The following is a 23,595-nucleotide window of genomic DNA, read 5'->3' on the forward strand; positions in this document are numbered from 1 at the left end:
GCATAGACTCAATTGGGTTTGCTTTTGGCAATCGTCACCATTTATCTACAGCTTTGTCAGGTAAAAATCCAACTGAATAAAAAATAGTAATTGTATAATGCGTAATAGGATTGTGAATATAAGAGTATGCAAAAAATTCTACCATTGGTATCATATCTGAGTAGTGATATTGACTTCAATGCTTAGTACATTGTGTGTATCGACAGGTGTTTTGTGCTTCATTAAATTCATTTTTTAGCATCTCCAATTATTTTTCTTATATCAACAAGTCTTGAAAATCACTTTTTTTTTTTTAGATATGGCATCAAAGATTTGCCCCCCATTAAAACTCGAATCTTAAACTTATCTGGAGTTCCTCCAACAGGCCTATAAAACGATATGGCAACCATATAAGCAGCTGTCAATCTTACTATCCTTTCTGATTGCTTGTTTTTCTTCATACCTTATCCTATTATCAATATTCGGTAATTTACGAATTCGCTATCCAGACCACGGTGTCCCTCTGGCAATTTACTATCGAGCACACATAATAATGACACCCAGCATACGGAAGCACTACATGCATGGTTTACCCTATTCAGTCTGTTCCAGGAATCATTGATTGTCGTACCAGCTAGAACGACGGTGGGGACGATTTATACTATTTACCCTCCACTGGCGGGCGGATTTGATGTATTCACAGGCCACTTTTTTAACGAGTCAAACCGTTTTTGTGAGTTCTCTACAAAAAGCGGTATATGACAGGATTAGTGAATTTAACGATTCTTAGTAGTGCTATGCAAGACAAAAACACGTTTCGGGAACGCGCGTTTGAAGCGATCCAGTTGAAAGAGTTGATGTGTTGCTAGGTGCTTTTATATTAGTAAAAAAACTACACAAAGCTATTGGGGCAACGTTGAAGTCGAAAATAATCAGTGCTATCCTTAGTAGAGCTTGAATATTCTACCAGTCGTTGCAACTGCCTAGTTGAACGACACACCACTAGGTAATTGGTTTTCCTCGAAATGATTAAACGAGCAGACAAGTTGCACAGCTCTTGTCTAGTTGAGCACCATGTCGGACTTTCATAGCCTCCATCATTCCATCAATCCTAAATATATGTGCGAAGTATAGCCATGACTGCGAAATACTACGAAGCAATTTGCATAACGCCGAACATCAACCCGAATATGCCGGTTCTTGATGACACCGGACGAGACATAGGGTAGTCTAGAGAGGAGCAGCTGGCTAAGATTGTCATCCCAAGCCCTTCCAGTAGTCTGATTAAATGGTTCCGGTAGCATCGTCTTTTCGATGTATAAGTTTCAGTAGTTCCAGAGAAGCAAATGGAACACTGGGCTGACAACTTGACTATTCATAAGTACAATGTAAAAGGATCCTTCTTTCCGACATAGAGTGAATCGTATGCGCTTCACGAGTATAGAAAAGCGTCAAGCAACGGGCGCGAAGACTGTCCTGCTCCTCAAAAATAATTAAACGTCTAAATAAGTGTCGTTTTTGCGCTATCTCGCTACTCTCTTTACAAGCTCAAATTGCCAGCGGGAAGAGCGGCCCTTGTGGCACCTCCAAAATGGGAGCTTCGGGTTATCCTTCTAGTCAGAATGGACGTAGGGGTTACAATGAGGAGAAGACAAACCTAACAGGCAATAAGATTGAAACGGAGAGTTTTGCGCATAACCACGTCGTTCAGCCATTCGCATGTTCACTGGGCCTAGCCGTGTGCTATTGAAGAAGATAAGTCGTCATTCTCAAGCTTCTGGGTCTGCTCCACATAGAACTGGTAAGTGCACGCCGTAGGAGCCTTGTAATTTAAATGGGTTTGTTGCAGAATTCTCAGTAAGGACAAAACGATCAACCTAGTTGAAGGCTGGCTGGGACAAAGGAACACGCCTTCAAAATTCCATTAAATTACCGTTACCACTGTGTCTACTGATAGCCCTGTTTCGGCGTTCGACGTTGTTTGCATTAAGGCCAATGCAGCCATATGGAATGAATATGTCCCATAGTGACAACGGGACCAACGTGTTTTCTTGACTTATGGTTATGCCGAATGCATCCCACATCGTACATCACTGTTCCTCGCTTATTGATGGTTCATTCAATCTACAAGCAGTTGTTCTCATATCTAGGTGGTAGCGTTTTTTGTTCGATTAAGGCAATACATATCACCATACTGTAAGTATAAGGTATGAAAACAAGTACGTAAACTGTACACTTTGCTTCCTAAGACATCGGATTGTTGACTTAGGTTAGAAGGCCACTGTTTTCCGTATTCGCTTTTGTCTTGACTAACCGAAAAACAAAGCACTAAACAAAGACGTTTATAGCTGAAGTAAGAAAGAAAAAAGTAGTAATACTCTTTTCTATGCATATGAATTGTGTAGACTGTGTAAAGTGACTAAACCTACGCTGGCAGTTCAGTGCTGGCCGATAGCGCCGACCCGGCTAGCGGTTAGGACACGGCCTTCCCAAAGCATAGGAGTTAACACGCGTCAGCCATTTGCTCAAATCTAAATCTAATACCTACAAGCTTAGCTATCTGTTTAAACTTGCTTAGGTTTCTCTCTGAATCAATGTTGACGAGTAACTTCGATACAGGAATTCTCAAGTAGAAAAGAAAAAGCAGAAAGCAGAGCTGTAGCCTATTGTGAAACTAGGTAGCCCTACGAGCAAATAATCTCTGATAGTAACTCGCAAGCTAATGAGTTAAGGTATAGGATATTTAAATAACTGGTCTAGTTAGCCAGTCGTTTTGTCCTTATCTACTCGAGCGCTGCGACATCCACGCTCAGGTTCTAGGCGTTCGGGGAAGCTTCTTGAGATCTTTCACGGTACTTAATATCGCCTGCTGAGGTCCGTGTCGTCCACGGCTAATAAAGCGCAATGAGGGCTTCAAAACAGGACCGGGCTATCAACATATGAACCTTCTGCAGGTACCCATATATTTGTATATATAATAAATAGACAAAATGTATACGTATGGGAAGGCAACTGGTGCTGACATAACGAGCGACTTGCATTGTATAATACTCGAAATACCTCATAAGTGGACAAAGTATTGGGCAGTGTCCTAAAGAAAAGCCAAATGTTCTCTCAACTTCTACTTAGGGGGCAACTTTTTGCGTTGAGGTACCCCGCATGCTTTTTGCTCCAGCCAATTCACTCTCTACTATACTTTACTCCTATACTCCCTACTCTAGCAAACCTAGAGGATAAGCGGATGTAGACTCATATCCGCGTCAGGTATCCCAGCCTTTGCTGCATCGGCTCTTTAAATTGTAGGAACCCCTTCGATCCATATTATACTTCCAAGCTTAGTGCAGACGCGCGTGACACACGAGTCTACACTGTAGCCACTTTGCTAAACAGTACCGCTTTCATCCAAAGCTATACGATATAAACGTATGGCGAAATACATTTGGGCAATATTAGGTATAAAGCTCTGAGCTATTTGTTGAAGCGTTATGAAACGGGTTGTATGAGACGAGATCTACAGAACTCGTTCGCTCGTCTTCTGTCGCCTCTTCTCTATCTCTTTCCAGTCTGGTTTAATTTTGTTTTGCTTACGTGACAGTAGCGTTACGTAACGCTGCCATTGCGATGATGCAATGCGAAGGTGTTTGATTATTAGACTTAAAGGGCACATGGGGTGGTTTAGGTTCGAGACCGGGTGTTGACAGATTCGCGGTACGTTCTATACCGAAAGAAATCAACCGTCTAAAAATGATAGTAGATGTAAAACTCGATATGTTAAGTTGTTTAGCTTTCTATGAAGCTACTAAATTTAGATATGCGCATAAATTGGCGTCACTGGCATCGTCACTTTAAAATATAATGCTTTGTTTTACCTATTAGGTTGACTGGCCTTGTTAGGGCTTCCGCGAAGATCATTCAATACGTTTTAGATCATTAAAAACGTAGGTGCTTTGTTATTTACTTTTTATTAAGTGGCACAATCAAATACCTGCTCTATACTGCATGCGAGTCCTATGATTGCACGTCTATCAGAAATGAGAATTGAATAGATCGAGAAGGACAAATCTTCACGGATCATACCGCATGCTTAAAGCATTTATCAAAGACCTATCGCACAATAATTAGAGCAAATTAACAGTGTTCGTTATTATTAATTAGCAAATTAGCAGCAGAAAGTCCAGTCACGGGGAAAAAAAGTAGAAGAAAAAAAAATTAAATAATCATGTTTAATATGTAGTAAGAAGGTGTAGGCTAAGCTTGATGATTTTATAATAATTTCATTAGTCTGCCGTTTTTTAATGTTCTAAGAAAAATGGCCTTAGCGTTCGGTCGGATTAAGAAAATCTCCTAATTACCATAATAATTTCTGAGCAAATATAAACAGACATATATATATATAATTCGCAAGTTCACGCAGAAAAAATCCTACCATGCGTTCCAATGTTTCTGCTATAACAAATAGGCAGTCTCTTACGTAGGTTAATTTTCCCCAGGAGCGTTTCAGAGCTTCTATGTCTCTATGCTGGCAAAAGGTCGCTAAGTGTAAGGAGTTGCATGTCCATTCAGGCTCCTAAAGCACACACCCAAACATAGCTCATATTTTTGTCTACTTGCCTGGTTCAGCTTCGTACTGTCAGTCCTTAAATATTATAGTTAATTACCCAATACAATGCAGAAACTAGTTCATGCTTTTCTTGTTGTTCGCTCGTGGGGAGTCAAGCAGTTATTCGGTTCTATGCACTTCGAAAGACCCTATTTATTTCGATTATTTTCGAGAAAATTGATGCGAGGCGGTAGTTATTGCCGTTTCCATAATCATCCCGCTCTCCCGTTCATGATCAAGGCTAAGGAAGTCTTGAGAGAAACAAGCGTAATTCCAGCTATCATGGACTTGATAAAACTTACTAGAATGAAACTTGTCCTCGATCGAGCTCACTTGGGTTTTAAGTATATGCTTAGACCCATTTAGTCAGATTTTTATATATCGGCGGGATGGTTAAGCAGTTTCTGCTGAAGGCCAGAGGCACAGGATAAACACGCAAATAATGTAGGATGAACAGTTTTGCCACGTAAAGTTGAAGCCAATTGGCACACACATATGGTGCATTAACATGCCAAGGTCTCTTGCGCTAGTAGTTTTGGCATCGGGCTACGGCTACTGATGGGAATTATGATAGGGTGTCAATGATAGGTCCCCGTGATGGCCTAATGGGAAACGTACTTTCTTGCTAGTGTGGACAGACTTCGTTTTATGCTGGGAGCTAGCGAGTGATGATCTGAGGGAATACCCAACGGCGATACCGAACGTTAATCTCGAAACAGAGGTATTAATGATATAAATGCATTTGATGTTTGATACTGACAAAACTGTAACATTTAGTCAGTGTGCCGGCAGAGACAGGAACGCGTTGATGACACTATCGTGATCATTGATTTGGCTCGTTTTAAGTATGTGTATGGACATTATATATATATACGAGGAATCTACCTGAGGTTATCCTGACTTGGTATTGCTAGGTGCTTTCTTTAGTTTGTCATATAATTAACAGAGAAGTCGGGCTGTTGATACGAATTAATGAGTAGTGGTCTAAGCCTGATGACATCCACTCGTTGAGGCCGAGCCCCACATTCATCGGCCCACACTAAATAAACGTCATTCTGTAAGTATTTGATCACACGTACTGTTGTGCTTTACTTGAATCTTTTTTGAAGAAATAAAAACGTGTATGAACTGCGTGAGGGTAAAAAACGGCCGTTGTCCGAAATCCATTTTGATCATCTACCATAGGAACCGCAAACATGGTAAATGATCACGTGAGAAACATTGACTTTGTTATAAAGTTGACCGAGCTAGCCAATTACACGGGATTCTAGATCATGTGTATTTTTTAAAAAGCAACCACTCGCCCTCTTCCCTGATGGAGTTGAAAGAGGAAGGGCGATGAAATTGCGAAAAATTTTGTCTGAGATCTTTCTAAGATAATTTGTTAGATGTTCGTAAGTCGGAATATGTAAATGACTGGACTATAGCCCGTATCTAAAATCGAGTAGTTTTTTAAATCGAGGTTACTCCAAATTTTATTGGGCGACCAAACGATTAACTAAAGCTATGGCGTTTTATTCTTATAATTTACGATATAGACTCCTTAAAGCAGCACAGAATGAAGCTACACACTCTTTCATCCTGATTTTTATTATTGTTAATCTGTCTATTTATTTTTTGAGTTGCTTTAACGAATAAATGTAATATGTATGCCCTCAACCTGAAGCGGTTTCTCGTTGAAACTAATTGTTGTCTTCAAGTGGAGAGGGATGAAATATCCTTGATCCGTCTCTTGCAGCGCAATCAATGCCACAGTTCATTGATCTAGACATTAGCCTATAACTGTTTTATCAAGTCTTTAAACGCCACTTTCAAAAGTAATAAGCGAGAAAAGTACTTTGTCAAAGAAAATTCAGATTCAATAATCCTAGCCTTCCTACAGAAACGCAACGGTACTTGGTTCTCCAAGTAAACATATGGAAAACCTGAGATCAAAGCAGGTAGCCACTACTTCAAAAAAAGACGTTCAATCTGCACTATCTCCCTTATACTTATTTACTTTCATTTATATATATATACATACATACATATATCGACACTTACGTCTCATGTTGTGAAATATCGAATGGGAGATTTACCAAACTCGTTGATGTGCGGTACCTAAATTCAGGGAAGAGTCAAAGACTCAAAAGCGAATAAACAACCTAAACTACACTAAGGATGTACATGCTTGTCAATTAAAGTTACGGACACGTGATAGTTTAAATCTGAATAGGAATCATGATATACTGCGGGTTGTGCTAGTGGGAACCAGTTTTCTGAGGCAATACGTAACGGATCTAAGATTTGGAACATTGAAAAATAAAGGGTCGAATGCTACGTAAGGGATGAATGTGCCCTCAGAAGAAGAAAAAGCTACCAATATACTGACAATGCCAAAAAAACATACATATAGAGCATGCGTAGTTACGAGGCCAGACAAGCATACTTCATGATTTTCCTAGCAGTGTCCTGTTAAGTTTTAAGACTCGAAAGTTGTTAGAAGCTCTTGGCTCAAGCTCGGCTGAAACAACCTTTGCTATGATAGTTGGCCTTTCGCAGCGTAAAACGAGGTGAGCTTACGCCCAGTTCCCAGCTTCATGCATATCTAAGTTTATTGGGCAGACACATGTCACCATTGCACCGCCATTAGGGAGGTAATAATTTGGGTCTTACTCTCTAGCACGAAGGATTGTGCTTAGACCCATGCCACTTGATGAGGGTATACTATTGAAATTTATGGCAGGTAATGTGTTAGAAATAATCTGATCGCTATTTTAGAGGAAACTGGTGAAGCTGGCTACTTAAATAAAGACGAGCAATGTCCAGCGTTGTAGAAGGGAGGGGTAGATAAGCTGAAACTCAGCTTTCTTACAGTCCTATCCTATATCTGCATATAGGTAGAATTTGGTCTACAACACTTTTTTTGACATGTAGTTCTTGAAAGAAACGGCATACATTTTATCATTAAAAATGCTCGTACCTCATTTCGTTTTCACTTGAATAGAATTTCAAGGTAAGGTTTATCGACGGACGCTTCCAGTCACTTAATTAGCTCAACCCCAAAAAACGTGGCTTATTCTTCTAAATTGTATTGAAAGACCTTTTCAATAATGGTTCAAATGTTATTTTGCTTTCTTATTATCAGACGTCACAAGAAGCAGTAGAACGAATATGTACAAAAAAAACAATGAGATTACAAATGTCCTTGTGTTTTGGAAACTACGCCTGAGCAGTTTTTTGTGCGTGGAGGCCCTAACACGTGCGCCCCATAAATGGATATATACGATATTAAGTTTGAAAGCTCTATAACTTCTGTTTGAAGACGTGGAGTACGTCGTAGTTGTTTCGAGACCAGCCCGTGGGTTGAAGAGTGATTTTTGAGCAATATCATCTAATGTCGGACAATTTAAACGCCATACTAATTAAGATAGCTATCACAGCAAACTCTATAGAAGCTGGCAGGAAACGCTATAGAACCACGATGTAATTGCCGACGTCTGCGAAGTACGTATTGATTCAAGCAATATGGAGCGAACAAATTCGGCGGAATCAATAAGATATACCGAGGTATTATCGGTAGAGCATAACACATTGTTCATTGCCTCAACAAATCCAACTTTTGTCAGTCACCACCAACGTCATTAAAGCTTCGAGGCATACCTTTTTCTGACCAGCTTTTGTTTTCATACTTTTTCAGTTATCATGCGGTACACGATGTGACTACCCGATATTAAAGTATCGATTTGCGTTGCCTTTTTACGTGAAAGTGAACATTGGGGTTTGCGCAAATGGGTACAAGCTCTAAAGGCCACTAGGGGCTCCAGCTCGAGCGCACCATTATGGACGAATCAGACGGGACGATTTTGCATTTGTGTTAAGCTATTGTTGTCAAATGTAAATTTCATAAATATAACATTAGTTTTCCGTCACTGTGAGCAGAATCGCCGTTGAAACTTGCCTCAAGACCATTAACTTAGAATAATTAGATAATTTATGTATACGGTTTAATAACGCTGGTGAGTCAAAAGGGAATGAACCGTCTTCGACTGTCGCCGACAGAAACAAATGTATACTCAGCATCACTGGTCATAACGATAGGATTGTATATCGTTAGTTTAATCATTACCTGATAGGGAAAATATATAAACGACAGTGTCGTCTGCGCAATAAAAATGAACATCGGTTTCACAGAGAAACTGTCCCATTGATATAATATTAATACGCAACTCTCTCTTGTTTGCCTTCTTCTGTTGAGTTGTTTAAAATTATTTCTCCATATCGCAGGCAGGTATGGCACGCAACACGGTTAGACACTGAAAAAATCGAGATAAAGAAAACGACTCGTAGCAGAAATACGGCAGATGAGTTAAACCTAAAAAGAACACATATTAGAAGCGTAAAAAACGAGGGTAATATGTATACCATATCTCTGGTGAAAGCTTTCCGTAGGTAAATACGCGATTGGATTTACGCACATTCTGTTTACAAAGACATTTCAAAAACTACCGCTTGCATTTACCTTATCCTGGGTATTTCACACAAGACGTAGTCTATATGATTTTCTTTCTCTTCCAACTTGAGTCAAGTTACAGTTTCGTGTGCAGGGTCTTTACGTCAACAATGCTTTGAATCAGTGAAACGAGCCTTTCAGTAGCTTACTACATGTAAAGCACCGTCGTTTCTACCGTATCTCGCTCCAATTCAATGGTACTTAAAGAAAGCTAGAACTCATCAAAGCTCCCTCGTGCGTTAAATAATGCTCGTAGGAGTTTGAGCAATTGATTCTTAAAGTATTATTACGTTGATCATCCATTTGGCAACACAGGCGGTTACATTTGCATGGTTTACCCTTAGATTACTTGTACAAAGTTAAACAATTATCAAAGGAATTGCCAAATTTAAATTGCTCGGAATTACAAATCAAAGGTTCAGGACAAGTGAATCTCTGTTTGCAAGCCGTGCTTTTTTTAAAAGTCATCGTTCGACTTTGAACGGCTATATCTGGCCAACGCGCTGAGCTTCCTCTAACGCAATAATGAACGAGCAATAGCGTTTGCGCGACTGTGGGATTTTCTAAGTAATAGTTTTAAATAGCATCTGTCTTTTTCTCTTTATTTTTCTTTCAGTGAACACTCATGTTCCGTCTTTTTTTTTTGGTCCTTTAGCCAGTCACCATTAAATGGTACAATCAAGATGCTTAAAGTAAATTGGTTCATAAAAGGGAGACTTTGAAACGAAGTCGGGGAAAAGCCAAATGACAAGAAGAGAGTCGGGCTGAAGATCAGCCGAGTCATCGATCTGCTAATCGAAGTCAGCTGGACTGAGCGAATATTGGTGATGACAGTACGGCGATTCGTACCGCAGTACCATCGTAGCTATTGCCTTCATTTAAAGGGACAATAGTTCCGATACTTCTCCGATTTAGCATGACGCGTCCTATGGGAACGAATTACACGGTCCAGTAAATAAATCCAGGCGACTGCCGTAATTACGGTTAATTTATTATATGAATTATTATAATTTGTTTTCTGAATTGAAGTGAACAGTTAAGCCAAACCAATGCTGTGACCACGTAGGTCTTCTTTTTAAACCAAACAAACAGTACAGTCAATTAGAATTAGCTAGCCGTTTCTTAGCTAGCTTTTTAAGACGCATAAAGGGCATTTAAGTATCTTTCTACTTGAGTTATTTCTAGCTGACTATAGGCTTGCAGCAGACAACCTTTTTTGTCTTGCGTTTTTTTTTCTCTTAACATTATAGAAACGTTACCTTACTTATGGCGTACGACGGCGCTGCAAGCATATTTGCGATGCACCGACGCATCGGTTTAACAAAGCGTAACCTTATATTCTGGGCTCGATATGCGATGAATACATGGACGTACGCCGGATGTACGTCACAGCGAGGCCTTCACCAGGCTTTCAATTCTTCAGCCACTTATCCAACCTGTAGGCATGCGATCCTATTACTACCGATGATGAAGTCGGCACGATACACATTATAGCATACCATACAATGGCTTAACGGTATAGGGAAACACTCGCAACCTGTGGGCAAAACAAGACACATTTAAATAAACAGTCGGTAGAAGTGCGATGACTAAATTCATTGAGTTCGAGCAGATGACGGTGGCTACGGTGTGAGGAACATCCAAGCGTCTAAATTCCTTAAACACCCGAGTTCCATCTTACATGGTTTGCGCTTTTGGCATGGCGAAATATCTCAGTCATTTTGTGGTTACTGCTAATGGACTTTAAACAGTGAAGTGTAGAGGCAAACGGAGGTCGTAAGTAGTTTGTACCTCAACGTTGGATGTTTGCCTCGGTTTGTATTTATCCCCACCCTAGTAGGCATAATAGTAACTGCTAATGGAAAAATATTTGCATGATCTTTACCACACTAAGTAATCATTATATTATATATATATATATATATATATACTCACGATGCTAAACCTGCATGTATCCAGGTTACGTACGATCTCTTCTGTCAGCTCTGAAATAATAAAGTTATCTTACTTAGTTGACTACAATGATGTAACTCTAATTCGTGCCTCATTTTGTTCCATTATGAATGCCCATTTTAAATAGATATTAGCCATACGAATTTCTAAGTCCATTTCATACGCAAACACAGCTCTGTCTCGCGAGTTCATATAGCTAAAATATGAAGCTCGTTTTTCTTTTGTAAAGGTACTTGAATTATACATACGGACAGTAGGGCCCCGGAAGTATCAGATCGAAGGGATGCCAACAAGAAGTTCCGCATGCAGCGGCCATATAATATGTAACTAGAGGTATCAGGAAGTTTTACAATTGTTTTGAACCTTTTGATCACGTTACAAGGCAAAAATAGGATTTGCGGCTCAGACGGAACTGATGAGCATAACGCGATACATACGCTTTCTAAAAAAAAAAAACGAGAATAACAACGCATCAGAAGATGAAACTGCAAGCTGGGTTGAGTATGCTCCGACGCCTACGGGAGAGATCATCAACAGACGTTCTATGCTAAGAACGGTAAATAGCCGATTAAAAGATAGAGCATAACTGTGATTGATAAGCTTAGCGCTCGCCTAACCTCTCTTTTCGAAAGATTCAGAAGTCAGTCTCGGCACAACTATTTCTGCTATCATAATGTCGTGTAACTCAACGGATAGTTGGCGTTCTTCTCCTCATTAAGAATAGAACATTAGACATAGCTGTGTGCTTTGTTAAAACGGCAGTTATGGCCTTTTATCAGTAGCGAAGCGATTACAGCCTAGAGCTCTTCCTCATCTGTTAGAATAAAACGCTTCTGCTCATCTCTTATATATATATATATATATATAAGAGATTTCTAGAATAGGATTTTAGGTGTGGTATATAGATACACGCTATCGACGAATAATTTATCATACTTCTAAGATCTGTGACAGCCACAGACATGACTAATAAGCTCGTCTTTCTCCGGACACTTTTCTCTCCAACGTTTTCAAAACATTTAACTACTATGGCAGATAAATATTTTACTATTTTTCAATTTCGTAATCATTACAGTCCAAGGCAGGGGCAGATAGGATGTTTTCACTGATGCACATTAATTAATAAACACATTTAAAATTGATCCTTACAATTTGCTCCCGAAGTTATTCCTCCTGAAGCCAAACTATCTTAATCCGTTCAGCTTTAATAATGTATAGGCGTACCATAAGTTCATGCTTGCTGAAACATGATCATTAAATAAAACTTACTTACGTTTCGCCCCCGCAAAATGCCAAGTTCATTTGTGTGACGTAAAACAAGGTATACTTTTGGATTAGGGCTTCTGGTCCTCTATAATTGCTTAAACCATTTCTATTGAGCAGAAAAAGAAACGTATTCATGATCCGAGCCTTGTTTTCTGCGAAATCGAACTCTTGACACCCTGCACCACTCTGATACACCCGACAAGGGAATCGGGAAGGCTGTCCTAATCAAAAGTGTCAAAAACACTCCTGATGGGTTGAATGCTGTGAATCGAATCTCAAGTATTTTTTTGTCAAAAATGCGGATGCATAACTTTTTTTTTTTAACTTACCAATAAACCACAGAACAAACCTCGAGAGGTTACTAAACAACCAAAGCCACCAAGGGAAAGAATGCATAGCTAATTAGGAAATAATTATTTTTGTCTCTTTGATTTTCGTAGCGTTTAACTAGAATGTTACATCTCTTAGTCGTAAAGCAGTTGATTTAATTTACAGAACTGTGACGAGTAATAAAATGTCATTAATATTACTGTCTGCTGAGCTTTATTTCAACTTCTCCAATGAGCTTTTGATTTTAAATCAAACCTAATGTTTACTTGTCTGCTTTCTGTTTGACAGCACCTAAAGGGTTATAAGAGCTAAGACACAATAATGCTAGCTAATGTCAGAAAGCTTTGGCGACATTTCTTTGCCGATGTTAGACATACATTATCGGATCCTTGCTTTATTTTCATCCAGAAGGTAAGCGATTCATTTTTGGAATGATATCTAGAAACAAACCCAAACGAGCAATCAAGTGAACATGTACCACATACACAGCCTCAATGATACCCTATAGATATGAACGCCAACGACTGGGCTACAGTTACCCAGTCGGCTGGAGATTTGTTTTGATGTTATTGACTAGAATCGTGAAGCACGTGAAGCTGATGTACGGCTGCCGCCGGTGGGCTAACTGGTCAAGACCGCATAAATCGACAACTTTGCACTTCTGGCGTGCCTTTCCTAAAATGTCACCGAGAACCGGGACATCAGGTCGTCAAGACCAGAACAAAAAGCCTGTTTCGTCGCTTAAGGTGGAGTCTGCGGGCTCCTCGCTGATTTATCCAGTATGTAAACATCTTGTTTATACTTCGGTCGAGACGCCAAGGACTAAACCGTGGCGAAGCTCCGCGAAAACGCTATGTGATGTGTCGACCATCTCCGCGGGCTGATCACAGACAACGCGTCGTTGTTGCCGTCAACAGCGTCATCGAAGTAGCTTGAGGCAAACAGCATACAAAACTAACGGGCGGTTATCTGACAACCGCGCGAAGAAGGAGTTGGTGGGAAGGATGATTGACACTGTCACCGAACGGCTACGTGCTTCGGGGGCGCAGTAAGCAAACACCGGAACAGGTCGAGCTTTTCCCCCATCGCGCTATCCATCAACGCTTCTAAGTTGTGTGCGAGTCGAGGGTGCCCTTTTCGAGCTGGTGTTTTTTTTTGCAGCGCACCTCCCAGAGAAGCCAAACACACGCGAAATCTGTAACGAAAAGCTCGAAAATACACGTGCAAAGGCAGACGAATTGCTGGGGAAGGAAAAGGTGTCAGTGGAAACGTGGCTGGCCGCCGTTGGTTCCGTTATAGCATAATAAGCTGATGTGAATGCTAAGCCCTTTTCGGGGTTGCACGCAATGCTGCAGTCTCCGTAGGAAGCAACAGACCGGCAGGAAGGATTAGAAGCTTATTGAGTTTTGAATTTGTGGATTACTTAGAATCAAAAAATCGTACGACATTTAGCAAACGTTTAGTTTCAGCGAAACAATCGGCAAAATTGATCAGTTAAGAGAGAGAATTGATAGAACGAGGGTATCCTTCAGGCGTCGCAGATGAAATGATACGTGGTGATCGGAAAAATACTAAAGCTACGATTGTAATAAGCGACAACCAAAGCCGCAGAAGCTGCTAGGTATAGGCGACAAAAGTCAACTACCCCTAAAGCTTGATATATCTAACAAAGAATTACTTTTTGTATTCACCTAATGTTTGTAGTGTGTGTGCGCGTTAACAGAAATATATATATATATATATATATATGTACACGGCGCGAAACCCTACGACTGCATGCTTGGCGATTAGTTCAAGAAGAGAAAATTTAAGTTAATACAAAGATCAAATCTGGGCTAAAGTTCTTATAGGCCTATCACATATAACATCTATGCTAAGATAACGTTAAAAGAGTGGGCATTATTAAAGAAGTATTAAAGGAATATATTTGTAAGTTATGATTGTTATACGTCTTCCCTAGAACTGCGTATCCCCACATCGTCACAAAAGCGTATTATTTGAATGCTTGGTAATTAAGCTCTAGCCCTGTATGTATACCGTAAACCGCGACTATAAAGACATGTGCCTTCTAAATTATACTTTTATATAATTATATATATATATATATATATATATATATATATATATATATATATAAAGCTAATCTGCTTTCTCCTGATATATATAGGGGAACCACATCGACAAGTTTTTTGGTTTAAAGTTAATCACATTCGTCATATTGTATAGGTCGTCAGAAACTTGAACCAGCGACCCCCGACTTTTCAGACCGTAGGTGCAGCCAGCCGTCTAAGACATCACCAGCAGCACAATATTCAGCAGGGGAAAAAGTTTTGTAAATCGCTATTTACAATGTTACAACACAGACGAGAAAATACTCAGTTAGTTGAGACGCCCACTCGCTGATGTGTCAACGTTTATAAGTTTCTAGAGTCGACAGTCTCGTTTCCGACAGATTTCTATTCTAGTCACTAACAGCTTGGAAATGAATCTTCTCTGCTTACGAGTCCTGCTGGAACTAGGCCAAGCTCAACATGAACAGCGTGATAATCTATTTAATTCAGTAACAAAATTGAAACACACGGGCATCTAACACCGACTTTCCATACATAACATTGCAAATCCTATTGTGACTTTAATTTGGCACTACTCGTACGATTAGAGGTACTCTTTCTCATGCCTGCCATTCGAATACAAATCCTTTTACATATTTTTCCTTAAGCTAATAGGCTGTTGGTTGGATTAATTTTCTACGCAAGTAAAGTGAGGTTCTGTAAGAAGAAACCTCGTGTCTGTCACAATGTTTACAAATACTGTCTAATATTAAAAAAAATATTTAAAACCATTGGGATGTTTAGAAAACTCGGCGATATACAAAAATGTTACTCAAATCGCCATGGAAATACCATAAAAAAAAAAAAAAGCTCGAAAGCTAGCTTGCTTAGCGCTAGAGAGTTGATGGCGTTCTTGATGGCCCCTACGACTAGTGATTGCTCCTCGCAATTATTAGCGTGTTTATTTTAAATGCCTGTTGTCACTAACATTTGTTATTAATTTGCTTTAGTGATAGACCATTCGTCTCCCGAGGGACCGAATATGCCACAAAAATCCTATCTTTAAAAGAATCTGCATTTAGCAAACGCACGTACGTGTGACCTCTTTTCACTTAGAGGGTAAACATACCCTCAGGAGTGATTGCCTACACATCGTGAGACTCCCAGGCATATGCGGCCTGTCCACTGTTATACTCTGGCGGCAGGATTGCTGCCCGTCCTATTTAGCGTAGGCGCGTACACTGCCCTGAGCACAAGCAAATGCGCCTTATGCAAGCCAACCCGTATAATAATAATGTTTGTTGTTATCATCCTTTCTATAAGCTAGTGCAACAATCTGTTATGTGCAAAAGCTTAGATGTATCTATTAGCTGAACTATACATTAAATCATCTGATTTCCATTCTGTCAGTAAACATTACATCTACATTTGCACATGCGTGTATAGCGCATGTGATCTAAACAGTTTTTTTCAAAAGTAGGCTGAAGAACACATACTTACTGCATAAGGGACGCAACCGTTGACGTCGTCATGTACAGGGCTTCAGGATGCCGTATCAGCAAGAACCGTCTACAGTGGCAAGCCTTATGTCCTAAAGGTGTTCTTGGCTGCCAGAACGATTTTCTGCAACAACTGCTGTTACCGTTAGTATAGTGTTGTCGGTTCTTTTTCGTCAGTAAGAGAAGCACTTACGCATGATTATTGATGGGCAGATATGGACGGAGTAGACAGCTGTGGAACAGGGCTCAAATTAGCTTTTTAATTACCTCTGTAAACAACCAGACCAAGGTGAAGTAAAGAAAATGTTTCTGTTAAGGTGAGGTTCGTATTGCCGCTGCCAGCGTGCCTGGCCTAACGAAGATTAACGAAAATCGATCTTTTATCATATCTTTTTATATAGGTATCTGAAAATGATTGTTCACAAACTCGTTATTAGAAACATACATTATCTGTTTACCAAAAAAAAAAACAGTGTGCATATTTAGGTGTTAAGCTAAGTAAGCTGTCCGACAGCCCACCTAGTAACAATACAATACAGGAATCGGATATCCTTGTTCGCTAGTATTTAGCTAAAGTTTGAATCCAGCAACATTTTTAAATGTCGATTTGACGAACAAAGCTACAGTGACTACTTGGACCAGCCAGAAGAGCAAGTTATTTAGCCCAACGGCGATCCTCTCTGTTTCTAAAATGCCAACGTTGAGGGTTCAATATTGCTATAGGTATCAATGTAAACCGGACTATTTGGGCTTTCAACAATTTGCAAAAAGACGATATGTACATTTATTTACATGGCCTAGGCCACTAGGTGCAATTTTATCGGATACGTCGTGTCGGAGGGATATTCGAGATAATCACTAAATAAAACCACTAAATGTAATAGAGCTTCAAAGCTGGTGCGATACATCAACTTATATCCCTAATGAACTGTTCACAGGAGTTCCTGAAACAGAGGATTTGTTTAAAATTTGCATTCAAGCCAGAAACATCCCGTCATACTTATAATGTTGATGTGATCCGGTTTGACTTTTGGTCCGCGTTTCATTCTGTTACTCACAATAAAATTATCGACATATTTTTCGGTCTGAAGTAGAACCAAGGACAATCAAGTGTCCTTGCTGCAGAGGACGATATTTTGTGTCAATGTCCCGAATCCGGCGCTAACGGAAAAAGGGTCACTATATCGCACAGCAGTAAATTTGTCAAATCAAAGTAATGTTCACTTCAAACCAATTCCAGGTATCTTAAACCAATATCCTGACAGCATTCTCATAAGAAGATCCAGAAATAACGATAATTTTTATCCTATACTTGATATAAAAAACAATATTTTGTAACAAGTTTATTTTGCAGAAAATAGCTTTTTTTAATGCCTAGAAACAAATCTTCAATACTACGTTCCTTATTATGATTGATTAAGAAAAATGTCATCAGAAAATGAGCAACTCTAAATCCGGGAACTTTTATGACTATTGGAGATCCAAAGGAGTTGATTTTTCCATAAATTTGCGCAAGTCGAGAAGATCATTTCTTAGATGAAATGAGCGAACTAAGTTCAATTTCGATTAAATAAGCCTTAAAAAAACATCTTTGTAATAGTCGCCGAAATTCACAACTTATTCACGCAATTTAACCCTTCCAGTTGTATGTATAAATATAATAATAATATTTATATTATTATTATATAATATAATGAAAAAAAATAAATAAAAAAATACCATTGTATAAAATGGCATTTTTACACAGAGATATCTCTAATTTTTGCATGTTGTCACAATATCTCGAGTTTTGCCAATCATAAACCGTATTTCGCCGCGGTGTTTGGTAGTCCACGCGATTTCATACCTCCGATTTTCAACAACAGGCGTAAACCATTATCATTTCGCTCGATGTTTTTGAAGGATCCACAGTAGTTCAATCCAGTCATATACGTGCTTATATTGTGTTTGTTTGTCGGGAATCAATGCCTTGCCTCGATTCCTTTTATTATAAACTAATTTTACGGCTCTGAAGGACCCTGTTGAAAAAACACTTTTTTCCTCTATACATAGGTCTCTCTCTGGAGAGAGAGAGAACCTAGCGTCCGGTACAGCGTTGCCGACTAAGGACAGAAAGATTGGAGAAAGCCTCTCGGAATGTCAGTTGACAGCTGCAACGGTCATTTATTGCGACACACCTTCGTTGCTACTTATCGCAATCAAATTAAGGTTCACCCCAAATGTGTTAACCGTCCCCTGGGGTTTTGCCGATCTGCCAGGAGTTCTACATTCCCATTTAGGAGAGCAATATATAAGCAGTTTTGATACCCTATTTTCTATTTCCCTTACCGAAGAGAAACACTTTCTTATTATTAATATTCAATAATGATAGATTAGTCAACAATCGTATATACTGAAGATGCTAGGTCAGGGCGTTGTCCTAGGCTCTACAGTCAGTGAAGTAATTAACGTCGTTTCATGAGGCCATTTGTCGTCTCAAGGGTCTCTACCCTGGATGGCTCAAGCATGTATGGAATCTATGTTGAGCAGATTATCATTTGAAATTGTCATCGTAAACTACAAGGCAGCTTGGATAGAACCGAATGGTCTGGTAAATCAAAAAAAAACTATTAATACTAAAAACGGCATAGCCATAATTAGTACACTCAAGAGCAGCATTCGCGGCGCCAGCACTACGACGTACCCCCTGCAGTTGGTACCCTGTAGTTAGTTCGAAATTTCCTGAGGTTCTGCCGTTTCCTTCTGTAAGGGGGCCGGCGCTTTTGTAGATGACTCGATATATTCATATTTTATATAAACTGGCGTTCCTATACAATAGGTTTTATAAAATATTGTGCATGCTATGCAGTCCCAATAAGAGTTATATATGTATTTGTGTATATGATCATCACGATACAGTACTAAAATGTCGTCGCGTAACCCGTCGCATGCTACCCCATGATATATATAGTGTGAAAGAATTGCTACGCGAACTGCTAGCATTCTCTAGGTCCTAATCAATGGGAAGGATCGTGCCGTACAACTGCCAACACATTGGCTATGTAGCCATAGTGGGTCGCGTTTGCAATGTATTCACATGTGGCCTAGCTATCGGTTCTGTATCCGCAGATTTGATATAACCGATAATTTAAATGAAGCGCATATTTAAAAGCGATACGAGCTAAATAGCGCCCCTAGCCCGTACGTTTCACAGAGCAGCAGTAGCAGTAGCAGCTGCTCTGTGAACGCGACGTTATGTGGATGTTCATTGTTGCCGAAAAGGCTGTACGAATGCGGTACCCTAAGCTAGACGCCCTTTTTTGTTTGCAGCTAAGAAAAAGGGGGCAGACTCTGTTTCCGAAAGGGGTAGTTGGAATAGTGATGTTGGACTTGATACTATAATTATTGTCGATCGCTACGAGATTCGACCGTACAAGAACCGGACGGAACGGAGTGAAAAGAGAGTGTTGCTTAGCGATGGATTTTTCTGCTTGCAAGCCCGCTGCTCTTACCATGATATTAATTATTTTCTCGATACGCGGTATCCCAGGTGTCGGAAACGCAACGTCTTCTAGAAGAACTTATTTACTTGTCGCCAAATTCGGTTTTGCAATAAGCGTTCCTTAGTCTTAGTTTATTCTTCTTTTCTTATTGAAAATGTGCCAAAGAAATGGCGTTCAATTTGAGGACGCTGCCGCTTAAGAGTCGCCAGAACCAAAACGCAAACTGTTATTGCAAAGTATTGTTTTGTGATAGCTAACGCGTTACTTTAATCCCGTTTCTACCTATCTGTTATCTCAAAGTTCGGTCGGTTTTCATTCTGATATTTTCTATGGTACGTAAGCTTCTACCACCTATCTTTGAAAGCTTGCATAACGATGCACGCTTTGGAGTTTAGAAATCAATAATGAGACTTTAACAACAGACACAAATGCAACTTCTGCACATTGACAGCTTGACGGAGCTCCACACACTGTTAGGAGTAAGACTCGCTAAAATATGATAATTACAGCATATACGAAGGTTCGTGGGATTGGTTGATATTAGCGAATCAAATATGTATAAATTGAAATAAAACGAAAAAGAAACACATTTCGGCAATCTGTGGACTTCGTTGCTTGCACCTTTCGTTCGTTCGGCCACCTCGTTTGAGACCTGACGTACCCCTGTTCTGCGCTCATAGCGTTACCTAGCATTTATATAAAATCATTAATTTTCTGGGCGACCAAATTGTGTAACCAAAAAAATTGTATATTCAACATCATCATTTTTAATACTTCCCCACCGGTGGGAAATCTTATAGCTGAGGCAGCTAGAATTCTGGGTAAGACTTGACAGAGATGAGCAGTATCGGACAACGTTTGCGGAGAGTGGTTGCAGCAACGTAGAGCCGGAGGGGATCAGGGAACTACAGAACAGCGCTCAAGACGATACCATGGATGTTGATGATACTAGATTGTTTGTTGCATAAACATTTGGCCCAGTAACCTTACCGGCTTTGTATCATTCAAACAAATAACGCAAAGAAGAGCTAGCCTGGCCACTGTTCTAAATGCGCAAATTTTGAATGCACTAAGAAGGACTACAAAGGCTGGAAGATGAGTCCAACATAAAATCATTACGGATGGCCATACCAATTTTTAGAGCGGAATCATACTAGAGTTTGTTTAGTAGGAAAAGGAACGAATATTTTTAACATCAAGGGGGCCATTTTACGATAACCTTTACGAGCTAGAAAAGTGGGTAAGTTGCGGGCTATAAGGGTCCTAAAGACAATAGAACGATGGATGATTACTGCAGTGCTACTCTACATGCCAAGATAGATGAATAAACCGACAATATAAAGATCCCAGAAGGGCAATTCTTCGCACAAGATGTTATCATTTTGTGCCCAGTCCAGTGTTGTTGGGCTTTGGAGACCCGTAAAGTCCTCACAGAACCCATATTATATGCTAGACTTCGCTCCAGCGAATTGAAACGGTGCGTCTCTTCAGCTCGTCCAAAAATTCGCTTGATACCTGAAAAGTAGGAAAGCCAAAGAAGTAATTTTACTGGACGAAGTTCATTAATAATAGAATACGTTTCCTATCGAGCGTATTCGTACAGGGGGACATTGAAATTCGGATGAACCTTACATAGAACAAAGCATGGCAGAGGCTGGGAGTTTGTATTGTTAATGTAAGTAAGAAGCAATTAGTGATGCGAGTCTTCGAACCCAGCAAAACAATTCATTTCATTTCATTTCAGAGGTTTGTTGCATCACAGAGCTCGATAGTGTACAAACGTTTATTTCATTTGGTGCAGATTTTAATTTTCTTTTCTTCATTTTTACTTTTGCTTGTCTCTTACGGCTACATGATTGAGCCGTTTTGGCAGTTTCTTACAGTTTGTGAGCCCCATTTTGTTACAAATTGGATCAACAGGTGGTATAGGCAGGCAAGATTCTTGTCGTTTCCTGTTGAGCACCACACGGTGATACATTTCGTGTAATGCTCGCAGGTTCTTCCTTGCGATCGGATGTAATATTGTAGATGAAATCTGTTCATGGCTACTCTAAAAAATCTTGCTCCCCCTTCCGTTTCGAATATTACCTCCAGGTTGGCGAAAAATATACGGCGATCTGTAGAATAAATGTAGATTGCAATCTATTTAGACGCACGTAAACATAAAAATCCTTTACTTCAATGAAACATTATATTCGTGCTTTCATTTCAAAATAAGATTTGGTAAAATTAAGAAAAATATACATATATATGTGTATGTTGTCTCTTACCTCTAGGGTATTTTTTTCACAAGGACCTCACTAGGTGCAAAATCATCGACCCTCTCTCGATTTGCCACTGAGTGGATATACCTGGTTTACTTATGAGCCGACACTCAAGTGTGCTGTTGACTAACGGCGACAGAGCAAAAAAGCTGTAACGGCTTATTAAAAAGCAAGCTTCAGTCATTTAATAAATACAAGCATGTTATGGTACTTCATAAATCCATCTGTTTTCGAATTGCCATTACATGAAGCCGTACTGGAACGTTGGCTTAAATAATTGTGCTGTTTACTTATATGCTTGCTTCAGTTTGAAAGCAAAATTAGCATTTTTCTTAAAAAAAACTTCAGATCTATATAAACTAAAGCTTTTCCTTACTTCTAAGAGAAAATAAATCTATAGCTGAGGAAAACATCTCGTGGCCGAAGAACGTTTTATCAATAGCGCTTATTGTATCCATTCACTCATACTGACGAGGAAACAAATAGATGATACCACCTTAATCATTCGATTGGGAAACAGAGAATTATCATTGAATTTTTCTACGGTATTAGATCGGCCCTCGTTTTACTCTTATGCTGTTTGCTTTTGGAAATGTTCTTTTGACATAAAACTCTTATACGTCTCGGATTCTCCGAAAGGTTACTAAAATTAGACAAAAAATTAAAATAATGCGAATCTAGGGGAGAAAATACGACGGCGATATCAACAACAAAAAAGATTTACAGTAGGTTAGGTTACAATACAACAAATTAGGTTTACAATAAATTGCACATTTATTTAGGCCGAGTTCAATCACATATCCCAACGTTAACATGATGTTAACTTGGCGCATCTTTTATCACGTCATTAAGTACTATGCTTTACGGGGACAATCTAAGGTCTGAACCTGTACTCAACAGTATGATTGATTGCCTATCAGGATCTTTACAGAGCCACATAAGACCTCTAGAGCTCGGGAATGTTACGGTCTCCTCGTTGGCCTTCATTGTAAACAATGAGTTACAAGGACGATTGACCCAAGTTGAACAAATGGCAAGCAGCTAAGAATCATATGAGGGGTGTCTGAGCCAGATTCTTGACTGGATTTTTTTCAGTAAGAACATCCAGACGAAGTTTTAACGAATCAATAAATAAGCTCATTATAGAGGATTTAGGTAGAAAAGCGAGAAACAAGGGAGTATAAAGCACAAAACCCTGTCATTCCGAAACGTAGTTTTTTTTTTCTATCTAATGCTTAAAATAGCGATAGCATAGCCATGCTGAGTTCGTACTTCGCAATTAAGTCGTACGCCTTTCAATTAAGCTACCTGTTAATAATCTATGAGAGAAGAAACTTTAACCGGTGTAAACCACGATTTCTTTGTTTCGTTTGTAAAGCCGGTTTGACGTACCCAACTAATATTATTTGGCTGCTACGGAAGGTCTAACGACGTTTACTGATCTCTTGTAAAATTTGCAGATATCCAAAATCCCTGCCATTCTTCTAACTGAAGCCAAAACTCTTTCCGCTGCCCGATCCCACGTTTCATTTTTTTTTCTCGTTTCTTATCGAGTTGCATCCCTTCTACGCCCAGACCACTTCGTACCGTCACAGCATGTAACTGTTGGACAGAGCAGGGATTACTTCGTGTGTGCTAAGGCATTGCTTTCTTATAATTATCATTTCCTATCACTCTTC

At 39.5% G+C, this 23,595-nt stretch overlaps 1 long non-coding RNA gene across 1 annotated transcript in view; it reads right to left on the minus strand.

Moving 5' to 3' along the window:
- Window positions 1-5,741: 5,741 nt before the first annotated feature.
- Window positions 5,742-23,595, minus strand: part of LOC111254878 (uncharacterized) — a 66,460-nt gene continuing 48,606 nt past the window's right edge. The window contains exons 4-9 of the long non-coding RNA XR_015317930.1: window positions 21,923-22,074; window positions 21,534-21,769; window positions 16,172-21,167; window positions 11,007-11,056; window positions 10,331-10,608; window positions 5,742-8,874 (exon numbers count right to left, since the gene is read on the minus strand). This is a non-coding gene — a long non-coding RNA (uncharacterized LOC111254878). The remainder of the gene's footprint in view (window positions 8,875-10,330; window positions 10,609-11,006; window positions 11,057-16,171; window positions 21,168-21,533; window positions 21,770-21,922; window positions 22,075-23,595) is intronic.

The sequence above is a fragment of the Varroa destructor genome, unplaced genomic scaffold, assembly GCF_002443255.2.
Source record: "Varroa destructor unplaced genomic scaffold, Vdes_3.0 BEIS01000007.1, whole genome shotgun sequence".
In the NCBI taxonomy this organism is placed as follows: Eukaryota; Metazoa; Arthropoda; class Arachnida; order Mesostigmata; family Varroidae; genus Varroa; species Varroa destructor.